This window comes from Grampus griseus (assembly GCF_964374135.1).
Source record: "Grampus griseus genome assembly, chromosome: X".
Taxonomy (NCBI): domain Eukaryota; kingdom Metazoa; phylum Chordata; class Mammalia; order Artiodactyla; family Delphinidae; genus Grampus; species Grampus griseus.
In genome coordinates this window covers 93,128,415-93,143,997 of record NC_138999.1, presented here as the reverse complement: position 1 = coordinate 93,143,997, position 15,583 = coordinate 93,128,415, and the positions used below count along the sequence as shown (strand labels likewise).

Here is a 15,583-nt window from a genome sequence, read left to right as displayed (position 1 = left end):
AGCCACCATTCTTCATTGTCTTCCCATGTACTGACTTGTCCTTCTGCCCATCTCTATTACTGTTGACATTAGATGATGTGAAGTCCCCAGCTGGGCTAAAATGAGGGCAGAGGATCTTTGGGCTGCCTAAGTGTAAAAGGAAAGGAAGGGGAAAGGAACTTACTTCTTTTAAGCATTTAATGTGTCAATTACTTTATATTGATAGATAAATTATTTCTTATAATTATCAGAACCACTTTATAATATAGGAGCTATTCTTATTTCCATTTCACAGATGTGAAAACTGAGGCTAAGAGAATTTCAGCAACTTGCTCAAGATTGCACAGCTGGGACGTGGTGAGACCAGTATTCAAACCAAGACGTGTCAAGGGAAACCCCTTGGCTGGCGAGGTGGGCGGACAAGGTTCAGTTCCATTTCAGCAGCAGTCACACAGGGAAGCACAATCATTCCAAGAGTCTATTCAAGGATCACTCGAGTAGAGCTCTAAAAAGCCGAGGAATAGACAATGGGTTACTTGAGAGCACCAAAACTCAAGTGGCCAGATGTGCTTCATTAGCAAGGTAGGGCTGCATTTCCAACTGCTAGCCCTCTTCAAAGGGCTCCTTTACATACGCCCAAGCCCAGCAAAATACCTGTCGCTGGACCCTGCCGCCTCCTCTCTCACCCTCTAAGGTCCCTGCTGGCCAATTTTCTGTTTCTTACCTAACTGAAATAAAATATGCTTGCCGAATTTCAACCTTGTTGTTTTATTTCCACTTTCCAAGGGGCAAATGCCACAATGAGAGCTTCCATTTGTCCTGAATGAACAGTCCCACTCAGGCCATTCTAGTTTGTCTTCTCAGACTCCTCACTCTCTCCCTAAATTGGATCTACCTTTCCAAAGCAGATAATATCACCCTCTCAAAGAACTCCCACTCATGTGAGAATAAGAGATTCATCTAGTGCTCCCTGGATCTGTGCTTAGACTATCTGGAGACTTAGTTCCCATTTATAGTTTCCTCTTGAGGCTGCTGATGGTATAGTACACAGTGGTATGGTGCCTTGTTTCTTATAATTCAGCCCTTGGACTAACCTTGACATAACACTCACTACATGCCAGGCATTGTCCTAATCAGTTTATATACTAGCTCTCTCAATCATCAAAACAACCGTATGAAGGACGTAACATTAGCCCCATTTTACAGATGAGGAAACCTGAGCACAGAGAGACTAAGTGACTTGCTCAAGGCCACACGCCTAGTAAGTGGCAGAGATGGGATGTGAACCCACGGAGTCTGACTTTAAGAGTCCACACCTTTAACCATCACACTAAACTGCCTCTCCAGTGTAGTGTAACAGAATCCTGTCTTCAGTTCCTGACTATCATTACTTCTTCTGCACCATCCATCTTTATTTTGTCATCCCATTCTGTTTAGTCTTTTCAGACTACCTGTTGTTCCCCTAGAAGGCCATGCACAACCATGTCTTGTGCCTTTGCTCAAGACTCTCCTTTCACTTGGAAAGTCACTTCATTATTTGTTTGTTGAACAAAGTTCTACTTATCTTTCCAAGCCCAGCTCAAAGATCATCACTTCTGAAACTTTTTCTCATCTGCTTGGATACAGTTGGTTCCCTATTTATATTCCCATAGTACTTTATATATAATTCTATTATACCATTTACTACATTACAGGAATTTATTAGTTTGTCTTCCCTGATCAAACGTGAGTTCTGGAGGCCAGGGGCTGTGTCGTATTTGATGATATCTCCAGCACAGTGACTGACATGTGGTCTGTGTTCAGTAAATATATGTTGCATTGAATTGAACGGGGGGCAGTATCTCACTGCTTGCCAGACATGTCCACTTGGTTACTCAAGTTACCCTAAACTCAGTACCTCTAAAAACAAACTCATCACTTTCCCTCTAAATCCAGCTTCCACCTCTGATTTCCTCTTTTTGGTTATTTCTACTATCATTATTGCACTTGCTCAGGTTCAGTTACCTACTTCTCCCTCATCCCCCACATAAATTCACAGCAGTCCTGCCAGAGTCCTACCCTCCTTTTCTTTTCAATCTCACTAAAGTTCTTCTCGTAATACAATGAGGCTCTGGGCCAAGGAAACAATAAATTGAAGCCCTTATCATCTTTTTGGACTATTATTGTAAAAGCCTCATTAATTCATCCCCCTGCCTCTAGAATCTTTCCTTTGTAACCGCCCCCCGTAATCCACCCTACACCCTGAAACCAGGGAAAATCATCACCATCTTCATCATCAACCATGTATTAATCATCTCTTGTGTGCAATGCATTATGCTCAGGCCCTGCCCTCAATAAATGTATAGTACAAAGGGTGATAAGGGCTTCAGCTTATTGGTTCCTTGGCCAATTTTATGGGGGAAAGCCTCATACATGTAAAGCAAACAAGTCAAGTTAGCATAAGTGAAATATCAATGAGTGGTGAAGGCTACAATCTACAGAAATTGAAGGGAAAGATCACTCTCAGTGGGGAAGTGGAGGAAAGACGCTTGAATGAAGTGGGACTTGAATTGAGCCTTGGAGATGGATAGGACTCAGATTTAAAAGGTGAGAAGGAGGGAAATTTTGAGCCAAGCTAATGAGATTGAACCCTACTCTTTAGACAATATGGTATCTTTGAAAATTTGGGAAGGGGGGGAGAGGCTAAGATGGTGGGAGAATGACTATAATTAAATTTTTTAAGAAGATGAACTGGGCTTAATGTGACTGGGGGTAATAGTAAGCATGGGGACAATTTAGGAGGCTATTGTGATGTGAACAGGGCCTAGCCGAGGAGGGTAACAGGAACTGAAAGGAACGGTCAAATACGAGACGCACCCCCTTGCTTGAAAATCTTCAATTAGACAGCAAGCTCCTTGAGGAAAGGTTTTATGACACTTTGTTTCTCCCATTGTAAGAGACACAATGCCTTAAACATAACAAACACATAAGAAACATTTACTGATGGATTTAGCAAAGTGAAAAATCAAAATAGGAATGGCAAACATTAGAAAATATACTATAGTAAATGCATTTTGTAGAGAAAATGTAGGTTGAGTGAGGGAGCTTGGGTGGGGTTTGGACAGTTGCATCAGGCAAGATAAAACAGCCAGATGCAACTAGTAGAGCAGAAAGTTGGCTGAAGAGGCAAAATCCCAAACTAAAGTTAAAGCAGTGACATTAAAATCTTTCCATGTCAAGAAGCAGCCCAAAAGAGCAGGGTCCTTAAGTGTTTTCTGAACAGGAAATACTCCAGGGAAAATCTGTCTTCATGATGTGAATAAAACATCTCAAATTGCTTGGAAGGCACTTGAAAGCCCTGGTATTTTCCATGTTTGCAGTTTTCTTTGAAAATGCAGTGAGGTATTTCACTTGCTTATTAACCGTCAGCTGAAAACAACTGGGGTTATATTGATAGGCATTCTTGGTCGGTTGATCTGTTGGTTGGTTCATTGGTTAGTTGGTTGGTGGTTTGTGGAAGACTCAAGCTTTTTATTTGAAGTTTGTTCTTTGGTTTAGATTAGTGGGTTTGCCTAAATGGCTTTATGTCTGTGGAAACATCTATCCTCCCTGAAAATACCATTACAGTAATCTTGGCAACCTATTTGTGTAAAGGAAGGGCAGTTTCTGATGTTTAAGACTGAGTCTGAGCACCAGTCTTCCAAGACCTAAGCACTAGGGAACATGGGCCTTCCTGTTAAGCTCCAGATCTTTTCTGCTCTGTGCTCTCTTCTTTCCTCCCAAAGGCAGCAAGAATTTGACTCTCCTGTTTCTTTCCAACTGCCCACCCTACTCTATTTCCTGTAGTTCTTTCCTACCTCCCAGCCCAAAGATTAAACCCAGTCAGACCTAGTCTTCCCCAATTTCCATCCTTCTCTGACACAAAGACACACATTCTCTATTTGAAGGATTTTCTTGCTGGTCACTACAAGGAAATCAATACATAGGGGCTCACAAAAGCCACAAGTTGCCAAGGTTTAAGAGACTGCAAAGTTATGTTGGTCATTGTTCCTGTTCCCTATTGAAATGTAAATGGACTAACCTTTTACCCTTCCCTTCTTTTAGAGAGCTTATTTCATAGTTTCTTGGGAGATCTCCCACACACTCATTCTATAGGTCTTTTATCTCTGGGTTTTAAGTTCATCAGCCTTCCCTCCAGCCCACCCCCAGGAGAAACTTCACCACTCATACCTTCCCCTAAGCTCAGTCACGTCCATCAGTCCTGCAGAGCACCACACTGGAGTTCAGGATGAACTGAGATTTCATGTTCAGGTGGAACAATATGTATGAAATAGTGGATGAGCCCTCTACCCAGACTCAAGTGCAATTTATTTACATGGTAATAGAACTCCTCCTCGGCATCTCCATCTTAGTGTACTCCACTCTAAAAGATCAATGCCAGCTTAGTTTATTTCCTGGACTTCCCTGGTGACGCAGTGGTTAAGAATCTGCCTGCCTATGCAGGGGACACGGGTTCAATCCCTGGTCCGGGAAGATCCCACATGCCGCGGAGCAACTAAGCCGGTGCGCCACAACTACTGAGCCTGCGCTCTAGAGCTGATGAGCCACAACTACTGAAGCCCATGTGCCACAGCTACTGAAGCCCACGCGCCTAGAGCCCGCGCTCTACAACGAGAGAAGCCACCGCAATGAGAAGCCCGTGCACCGCAACGAAGAGTAGCCCCCAGCAAAAAAAAAAAAAAAAAAAAAGAGTAGCCCCGGCTCGCCACAACTAGAGAAAGCCCGCACGAAGCAACGAAGACCCAGTGCAACCAAAAGTAAAATAAATAAATAAATGATTATTTCCTGAAACCTTCTGCCCAAATAGATCTTCCCCTTCCCCCTAGGAGATTTTGAAATGCCAGCATTAAAGATCATTTGGAAATGTTTTTATTTCAACAAACACTTATTGAGTGCCCACACCACATACAAGGGTTCCTGAGTGGGACCAAAATGATGAAAAAGACTCAGTTTCTGCCTTCAAGGCACTTACAGCCTAGTGCAAAAGATGAGTGTGAATTCAGCTAATTACAATTTAACGAATAGCAGAACAAGCAATAGAATACAAACACAGCTCTAGGAGAGCATAGAGAAGGGAAAATAATTTGGCCTGTCGAAAAGGACAATCAGGGGATTAGGGAAGGTTTCATGTAGCTGAGCTGGTCTTGAAGGATGAGGTTTATGGGGAGAGAATTCCAGGCAGAGAGAATACTATAAATAGCATGAGCGAAAACACAGGCAGGAAAGCAAAGAACGTGTTTGGGTAAAGCAGATCAGCCTGACAGATGCAAGGGAGGGAAATAAGGCTAGAAACGGAGACTGCAGATATATTATGGAAAGCTGCACTGTCATTTGGAGTCTTTGAACGTACCTGGATTAAATGTCTGGATCTTAATGCCATAGTAACACCTTAACCATCTTAGCTGAGAACAAGGTGGAGAGAAAAAGCAGGCATAGTATTCCAAGAAGTGGAAGGGCACAACACATTTCTCACTTCCCATTCTTGCCCAGGAGCACCCAGGTGACCACTGCCCCACCTTCTCAGACTCCAAAATGTCAGAGAAAAGAGGCTGAGGCCTTCATTCTACACGCAGCCACTTTCTGTGCAAAGGAGATGAGAAGGAAAAGTGAGAGGTAAATTGAACATCTGACGGATTATCAAGGAATTGTTACGAACAACTCTGTCACCTTGCTGAGCTGCAAAGAATTCATTACTCTCGTAACGATGCAGTCAAGAAAACACAATGTTCTCTCTGTTTCTATGAGTTCAGGTTTTTTTTTAGATTCCTTGATTATACTTAACAAGACTATATTGTATACTTGAAAGTTGCTATGAGAGTGGATCTTAAATATTCTCACCACACACACACAGGTAACTATGTAAGGTGAGGAATGTATTAATTAACCTTATTGTGGTAATCTTGTGATATATTAGCATATCAAATCATCGCATTGTACGCCTTAAACTTACACAATGTTTTCTGTCAGTTATATGTCAATGTTATATATTATATGTCAATTATATGTGAGATATGTCAATTAAAACACAATGTTATATGTCAATAAAGCTGGGGGGGGGGAAGAAACCATGATGTTTATGATACAGATGTTGCACTTACTGTGGCAGCATCTAAGCTAAGGTGTTGATCCAGATCACACTTTAAAGGACACCATCACACACACCACCACCTCCGCAGCCCTTCGTATAAGGAAGGTTCAAATGTATAACAGGAAGAGGAAGACGAGACTACCTTCTTTTTCATTTTCCAGAGCAAAACACTGCAACATTTCAAAGATGATTCTGCCAGCTTTACATAAAAATAACTAAATGATGTAGGGCTGTTTTTATGAATTTTATCTGTTTCATTGGATTGGGAGGGAGGGGGTCACTTAACAGACTGAGGGACATGTAAAACTATTAATAGGATTTTGAGTCCCCTGTACTGGAGTAACTGCAGCTTAGGAGACAAAAAAATGAAGAATTCCTGAGGCATAGTTAAGCAACCTACTGCCTCAGTGCTTAAGTTTAATTTCTTGGCAGAGAAGTAGATGAGGGGTTGCAGGGTAGAGGTAGGTGGGGGATGGGCGTGGATCACTCCCATCTAGGATGTGGATCACACACACTAGAAAAGTAGTGTGGCTGAGGAGGTAGCAGCCAGGCCATCTCTTGAAGTGTAAGAACCCTAGCGTATTGGGCCCAGGGATCCATGCTGTGGGAGGCCTCGAGACACATGGACATCGACTGACAGACACGTTTCCTGTCAGCTTGTGGGTGCTTACGATGTGCTAGGTGCTGTTCTAATTGCTTCATATATTTTAACTCATTTACTTCTCCCACTGACCCTATGAAGTTGGCACTGTTGTTATCATTGCCATTTTACAAAAGAAACTGAGAAACGCAGAGGTTATGTAATTTGCCCAAAGGTCATACATATAACTAGTAAATGGCAGAGCTAGCATTTGCTCTCCGGCAGCCTGGCTCTTGTCTGTGATTTAACCAGCGTGCATACGTGCGTGCGTGCGTGTGTGTGTGTGTGCGTGCGCGCGCACACGTGTGAGAGAGAGTGAGAGGGAGAAACAGAGACAGAGAAAATGTGTTCATAAACATACTTCTTTTCCTCTCAGAGTTGCCTCTCAAGATAATCACATTCCTTTGAGTTAACTATTACAAACATTTTGTGTAATTCCCTCCTGATTTTGAAAATAATATATAGTATAAAAATGCATATAATGTAACATTTAGAATATATAATGCACACACATGTGTATCAACACATACACGTATTCCATATTTATTTCACCCTGAGTTTAACTAACAAAAGTTTTGGCAACAGAGAGGACAATTTGCTCCACATACATGCCTTAGGAATGGCCCTGTGCCGTGCGGCAATTCTTTGTTGGCTTTGGAGTCCCTTCTCCTCAGGGATCAGACCCCCAAACCTTGGTAGCCTTAGGGTTAGTTACTTTCTCCCCCATATTCTCTTTCCACACAAGGTTGCTGTTTAGAACATGCAAGAAGTAGGAGAGGCATAATCTAGGTTTGCACCTGGGATTCTATATATATAGCTATAAATCCTATGTGAGGCAGAAACCTCCTTTCTGTCTCTTCAGAACTACCGAACTGTCAGATCTTAAAAAGACTGAAGAAATCATCAATTCCTAGCTCCTCACTTTACAGATAGAAATATGAGGCCTAGGGCTTCCCTGGTGGCGCAGTGGTTGAGAGTCCGCCTGCCGATGCAGGGGACGCGGGTTCGTACCCCGGTCCGGGAGGATCCCACATGCGGTGGAGCGGCTGGGTCCGTGAGCCATGGCCGCTGAGCCTGCGCGTCCGGAGCCTGTGCTCCGCAACGGGAGAGGCCACAACAGTGAGAGGCCCGTGTACCGCAAAAAAAAAAAAAAAAAAAAACATCATATTACTGATCAATGACAGGGCAAGGCTGGAGCAAGATCCTTTAACTCCCCATCCAGTGTTCTTCCTACTCTACTGCTTGTTTTGTGAAGCACAGCACTTGCTTATAACCCCCTCTGAAGATATAAAACTCTCTAGATCTCACCCTTGTGTATTTACCCTAGAGATATGAACATGTATGTCTAAACACACAAAAAACTTGCATGAATGTTTATAACAGCTTTATTTGTATTAGCCAAAAACAACCGAAATGCTCTTCAGTGGAGGCATGAATAAACAAATTGTGGAACATCAACAATAAAATTTTTTAAAACTATTGATACACACAACTTAAATGTATCTCAGAGGCATTATGATGAGTGGCATAAGCAAATCATAATATGTCGCATAAAGTGTGATTCCATTTATATAATATTCTACAAGTTACATAGTGATGAAGAACAGATCAGTGGTTGCCAGGGGGCAGATGTGACGACAAAGAGTTTGCACCCCATAGGTTTTTGGGGGTGATGAAACTGTATTGTTCTGATGATAGTGGTGATTACACGAATCTATACATGGGATAAAATTCATGGAAATACACATACTCCCCCGTCCCCCAAAGTTTGAGTACATGTAAAAACTGGTGAAATTTGAATGAGGTCTGTAGTTTGCTTAGTAGAATATTGTACCAATGACAATATCCTAATTGCGATAGTTACATGGTTATGAAAGATGTTAACACTGGGGAAGAGGAGATGAATGGTATGTTGGAACTCTATTATTTTAGTAAATTCTTTTCTTTAATTTTTTAAATTATTTTTTTTATTTTTAAATTGCTAGATTTTAATGATCTTTTACAGTTCCCTTTTTGATACAGGAACTTACTTATTTTAACATATCTTATCGGAGTACAATTGCTTTACAATGGTGTGTTACTTTCTGCTGTATAACAAAGTGAATCAGTTATACATATACATACGTTCCCATATCTCTTCCTTCCTGCATCTCCCTCCCTCCCTCCCACCCTCCCTATCCCACCCCTCTAGGCGGTCACAAAGCACTGAGGTGATCTCCCTGTGCTATGCGGCTGCTTCCCACTAGCTATCTATTTTACATCTGGTAGTGTATATATGTCAATGCTACTCTCTCACTTTGTCCCAGCTTACCCTCCCCCACCCCGTGTTCTCAAGCCCATTCTCTATGTCTGCGTCTTTATTCCTGTCCTGCCCCTAGGTTCATCAGAACCATTTTTTTTTTAGATTCCATATATATATGTGTTAGCATACGGTATTTGTTTTTCTCTTTCTGACTTCACTCTGTATGACAGACTCTAGGTCCATCCACCTCACTACAAATAACTCAATTTCGTTTCTTTTTATGGCTGAGTAATATTCCATTGTATATATGTGCCACATCTTCTTTATCCATTCATCTGTCGATGGACACTTAGGTTTATTTTAGCAACTTCTATATGAGCTTAAACTTATTTCAAAATTTAAAAGAAAAAAAAAATTAAAAGAAAAAGAAAGAAAGAAAACTCTAGATGTCCCACAATGATTTAGGCAGGTCTGGTGAACCAACATTTATGTATTTTTCTGAAGCTATAACTAATATGTCTTCAGGCCTTTGCTCAAATGGCATCTCATCTCATACTCCACTTCGCACCCTGGTTTATATTTATCCATAACACTTATAACCTCTCATAAAAACATATTTGTTTATTGTGTGTCTCCCCCAACTAGAATGTAAGCTTCTTAAAGTTAAGGACTTTGTTTTGTTCACTACACCTAGAATAATGCCTGGCACACTGTGGGTACTCAACAAATATCTGTTGAATTAATGAATGAATGTGAGTATTTTGGCCCTGAAATAAAGGACAAATGCAAAACTGTATACTAGATTACATTTCTTCATTACATGAGACAAGTTTCCCTTAACGTTTTCTTTTTACATAATTACTCAAAATGGTAATTTTGTTCTATCATTTACATATTGTTTGCTGCATTATGGAAGATTTGGAAAGATATCGGAATAACAACCTGGGTGCTAGGAGATCACATACTCTGAAATGGTTCTTCACCCAATGTTAAAAGAAAGAAAAAGTTACCTCCTCTGGATAATCGGCTGTGCTTTACTCACCTTATGATGCATAAAAGATTATACTTACAACAGTCAGCCACCAGAGGGTACTGTTTATTCAGTTATCCTTTCTCAATACCTATTGTGTACCAAGCCATGTGCTGGGTATAAAAAAGTTGATAGGACACAGTACCCGCTCTCAGAGTTTGCAGTCTGGTGGGGAGACAGATCAGTACATAGAAGTGCTATGACAGAAGCATGCATAGGGTGTTCCAGGTACACGGGGTAAGGAGAGAGAGAGAAGTACAGAGCATGTGTGATGGCTTCCTGGAGGAGGTGATGCCTGAGCTGAGTCTTAAAAGACAAGTAGTAGTCAGTCAGGAGAAAAGGGGAGGAGTGGAAGTTCTGTGAGGGCAGGGGCCATGTTCACACTGTGTTCCCAATGCCCGGCCCAAGGCAGAAATATGCTTAAATATCTGTGGAATGAATGAACAAATTATAAAGTGCAGGTAGTAAAAAGCACATGCTAGAGGTAGGTAGGGTCCAGATCATGATGGGTCTTATAAATCTTTATCTTAATGGTGATGGAGAACCATTGAAGGGTTTGTGGTAGGGGAGTGACATGTGGGCTTTGCATTTTAAAAAGATCATTCCCACAACAATGTGGAAGATGGATTAGAGGGGGACAGCATGAGTCAGAGAGACCAGTTAGGAATTGCGGTTTCCAAAATGAATATGGCGTGGTCATGGCCACTGCCTTTAAGAAGCTTATAGTCCAATGAAGGACACAAAACAGAATCAGGTAATTCTAATACAGCGAAGCAGGCAGTGTAACGTGATGCACTGGCCACTCTGGCCAAGGTCATGCAGCTAGTGGGCGGCGGCGGAGCCAGTATCAGAAACCAGGTTTCCTGATTCCGAGTCTAGGGCTTTTCCCCAAGTCCTCCTTTTAACTACCTTTCACAACCACAGAACTATGTAAGAGAAAGAGAGCAGGGCGAGCCAATGAAAGATTATGCCTTCTTTAGCCTCAGACTAGACCGTGGGGAGCACTTAGCCCTACTTTGTACTCAAGTCTGACATAAGCATCCCTCCCCAAGACCTTTGTTTCTGAGAGTTGGCTTTGGTATCCTGATACTTCCTATATACATACAGAACAAGGAATCTACTGCGAGAGCCAAGGAAATTCACACTCTGACAGCTAAGGTCAGGGAAGCCATAATTCTGAGAAATAAGTCATTCTTTATGAGACAGGGGACTTCAGATGACAAAAGGAAAAAAAACACTGGATCCATGTTCAGAAAAGGAAGATGGTCACTAGAAAGAGCAAGGGCCCCAGTGGAAGAGTGAAAAGAGCTGAAGAAGAGCCTATATTGCTTTCTAAGCTGCGGAGGGTGGAGGAGTTGGGGGGTAGGGAAAGAAGACAGAGAAGCACCAGGAAAGAGCCTCAGGACACGGACCTGAAAAATTCTGTACGAGAGCATCAGTGAAAAAGGAGACCCCAGAAAAAAGTCCAGTTCTGTGAGTAGGTAACAAAGATGCCTTGAGAACGTATTTCCAGGGGTCCTGACTGCCTCATGAGCCAGGACAGAGACCAGAGCTAAGGAGTTTCTATGTAGGAAAGCGCAAGGAGATAAAGGGGTCCTGAGGAGAGCTCTTGGTCAGGCTATCTTGGTGGGGATGGGGTTGGGGATGGAGAGAGACTGAGAGAGAGCGTGCGCGCGCCCACACACACACATACACACTCACACACACACACACACACACACACACACACGGGCACTCGCTGGGAAGGATCCCTGGGTGTCCTGGGGTAGGGGTTTATCTTTACTGAACCAAAAGCCAAACTGAAATTTGTTAAAAGAATGGGCTTTGAAGTCAGACCTGAAGTTAGCCTCAGGTTAGCCTCCTAGCTCTGTCTGGTCTTGGGCAAGCAGCCTAAATTTCCTATTCTGTAAATTAGGATGATACTAGTATCTAGCCTCATAGGGTTTTGTACATGCTTATTAGATTAAGCAACAGAAATAAAGCACCTAATACATTTTCTGATATATAATAGGTAGTCAAATAGTTGTTGTTGTTGTTGTTTTACTACTACTGCTCTGATGATGGTGATGACTGTGACTACTATTGCTAAAACCACTATATCTTCTAGGGTTTTCTGCCGAACAAACAAGCAAGCACTGTTTTATCATCTGGTTTATTTTTATTCAGTTTCTGCATATTTTTTGCTTTCTGGAACATACTGGGTCACGATTTGCTTTTCTCTGAGATTACCATGTCCCTTTTCTTATTCTTCTTCCCACACCTAAGCATCTAGATCTCATGCCCAAATGTAGTTACCTCCACACTGGTGGACAGAGTTCACCCTGCATCTGAAGATAAAATGGTCTCTCTTCCTACCAGGAGCCAGACCATCACCTTCCCCCTCCATTCAGAGCAGAAGGCTGATGCCAGAAAGGAGATCAAGTGCTGATTTCTGACAAAACACTGATTACATTTCACATCTTTGGCTGGGAAGGAATTTGGCTGGCTCAAGCTTGTTATTCTCTGTTTTTCTGCTCTGGGCTCCCTCATAATTAACACAATTCCCCAGGCTCAGAGCCCAAAAGATATTAGGGTGGGTCTCGAAGAAATAGGGGTGTAAGCAAGAAAGTTAACACATTCCCTCACTTACAAAAATATAATACCGTAATTACATTCTGTTTCAGTTTCCTCTGTGGTGCTCCCTAAGGGAGAGGACCCCATCTGTCCTGTACTCTGAGCTCCAAGCATAGTAGAGCACTATACCTTGGAGGCTCATTAAAATACTTGTTAATGCATTGATGAATATGCACCTTCCCACACACAATCCCTGCTCTACAGAGCAGGGATTCACCAGTTAGCCTGCCTGTGGTATTGATGAGGAAAGATGAGAGGCAGTTGTCAAAAATATGAACAGAAAGTATGGTATTATGCAAGTATTACTGGAAACAGCGATGGCCCTAGGTTACATCTAGGGACTCTATCCTGTTGGGCATTGCCTTATGGTGAAAAGACCCTGAGGCTCACATATGTGTGAGTGTTTGCATATGTGCTTGTGTGTGTATAATTCCTGTTATTCATAATCTCTGTCCACCTTCACTAGGACAAAGCAGGTAGGTCTGTGTCCCCCAACCTCACACTTGCTCAGACAAAAGGCTACCTTTTGGGAGCTTCTTTTCCCTTATAAGTCTGCCCTTGATGTTGCCCTTAACCTGATTCACCCATACATAAATAGTGACGGTATAAGGGGGCACAGAATGTGATTTACTTTGGGTCTTTACTTTCCGCCTAGGGCTCAGGGCTCAGTTTCTCACTTTGGGAAATCCAGTAGCTCCTAGAGAAAATACAAAGAAAAGGAGAAGCAAGAAGGACTTGCTGGGAAATTCCAAAGAGCTGATCATCTTAATACAATGTTACTATAACCAAGGAAATCATTAGTTACAGTTGTGTAGTTAATATAGCTGTGTAGTTGTTTTGGTTTAGACTAGAGACTGCTTTCAGGTATATTTGATCTCTACATTTGATCTTCATAACAACCTTACAAGATTGCTAGGGCAGGCATTACTGTCTGCATTTTATAGATGAGGACACTGAGATCCAGAGAGGTAAAGTGAGTTATCAAAGTCATATAAACTACGAAGCAATGGAATTACAACCCAAATTAGGTTTTCTAATTTCAAAGCCAGGGCTCCTTCAGATTCCCCGTGTTTCATTCTAACCATCAAAGAAATCCTGCTCTTTGATCACTCTCTTTGTAGCTATAACTAGAGAGAAAAAGCACCCTTCCTCTTTTTCTTTTTGAGGGTTTTCATGTGCTAAGGTGCCATTTCTTCTCAGCACCTTTTTCTCCCGGGAGGCAAAAAGTAGACTGGAAAAAGCTCTGGATTTAAAGTCAAGCAGGTCTGAGTCTGAATTCTAGCTTTAACACTTATAAGCTGAGTGACCTCAGACAAGTTACTTAACATCTCTGAGCCCATCTTTCCAGCAAGTAAAACAGAAGCACTGTCACCTATCCCACGGATTGTTCTAAAAACCAAATGAGAAAATAGAGATAACAGCCTTAGCACAGAACCCGGAACATAGCAGGAGTTAAATAAATATTAATTCCCTTTCCCACTCCTCCCACACCCCTACTTGCTACTCTAGACTGGAAATATGCAGTACTTCTTTCCCAGAACGCTGAAATTCAGTCTTAGGTTTATGTCTATACTTATTTATATTACTGTAAAAATAGGATGACTGGCATTTCAACTCTTGATGGCTTATCATTTACAGCTGATATTTCTGTAATCTTTTGTTGGTTACTTGAGATAGTTTTGGAATTTAAAACATGTAGGTGTGTATGGTGCACATATGAATGTGTTCCCAAATCATTTAAAGGCTTCAATTATTACTCGGAAGTTACTTCCATTCTCTCATTCTTCTTAATCTCATCTAGAACCTAAAGGGCTGGGTTGGCCTTATTTGAACAATGAACTAACTTATTCAGTTACTTCTAAGATCCCTTAGAGTTCAAATCTCACATCTCCAGCACCAGATTCCAACTGCATTTTCTAAGGAAGGATGCATCCACAAGCAGCCAATTCTTGTGGTCTGTCTTTAGATAGTAATGTGGTTTACTTCTTGCACCTGGATCTTTCCCTGTTGTCACATTCACCTCACTGAGGAGCTTCAAACAATGTGACCAAAAAAAAGGAAGATAAAGTGGGCATGGGAGAAAACTGGGCTAGTCCCGAGAGGGGGGATATAGGACTTTGATAGAAATGGATTCAGCAGACAGAAAATAAGCTAGGCTGTGACTCTGACTGGAGAGAGGGTAGGGAAGATTAAAATGTTTTCCTTATTCATTTTAGCATTGTTTTACTGGTTGCAATGAACATACATCACTATTACCATTGTAAACATTTTATTATGAAATTTTCTAAGCATATTTAAAGCTAGGCATCCTCTAGATAAAAACCTCATGTACCCACCCCCCAGCTGCAAAAGCCATCAACGTTTTGTTATACTTGTTTGATTTATTTCCCTTTTTTGCTGGAGTATTTTAAAGCAAATCTACGACATTATATTATTCTACCCTTTAAATACTTCAGTTTGCATCTCAAAAATAAAAGGATATTTTATTGCACAATCACAATGACTAAAATAATTCCTTAATATCATTCATCTAGTGCTTGTTCCATATTTAAATTTTCCCAATTATGTAAAAAACATGCTTTTACAGTTGATTTCTTTGAATCAGATACTTTACGAAGAGGAATTTAATACCGATTTTTCAAAGGACATGTATATTTCTAATGAATAATTAAATACTGCTGTTTCATGGTGTAAAAAAATGGAAGACCCCATCAGTACCATGCACTCTTTCCACTTAAATTATTGACCCTTAAAATTCTGTTTTCAGAAATGTATGTATTTTTTGAAAATGCAAATCTCTGTACAGCAGTTTTCATGCATTAAGAAAGCATTGTGGAAGAACTCAGACATGGCAAGAGATCAGAAGAAGTAATTCCTGGGGGCCCAACAGTGATACATCAGAAATACATCTACACGTGGAACAACTCCTACAAAACACCTACTGAATGCTGG

At 41.4% G+C, this 15,583-nt stretch overlaps 1 protein-coding gene across 3 annotated transcripts in view; it reads right to left on the bottom strand.

The window, feature by feature from the left end:
- MID2 (midline 2) overlaps positions 1 to 15,583 on the bottom strand; it is a 104,861-nt gene that overhangs the window by 22,944 nt on the left and 66,334 nt on the right. The window lies entirely within an intron of this gene.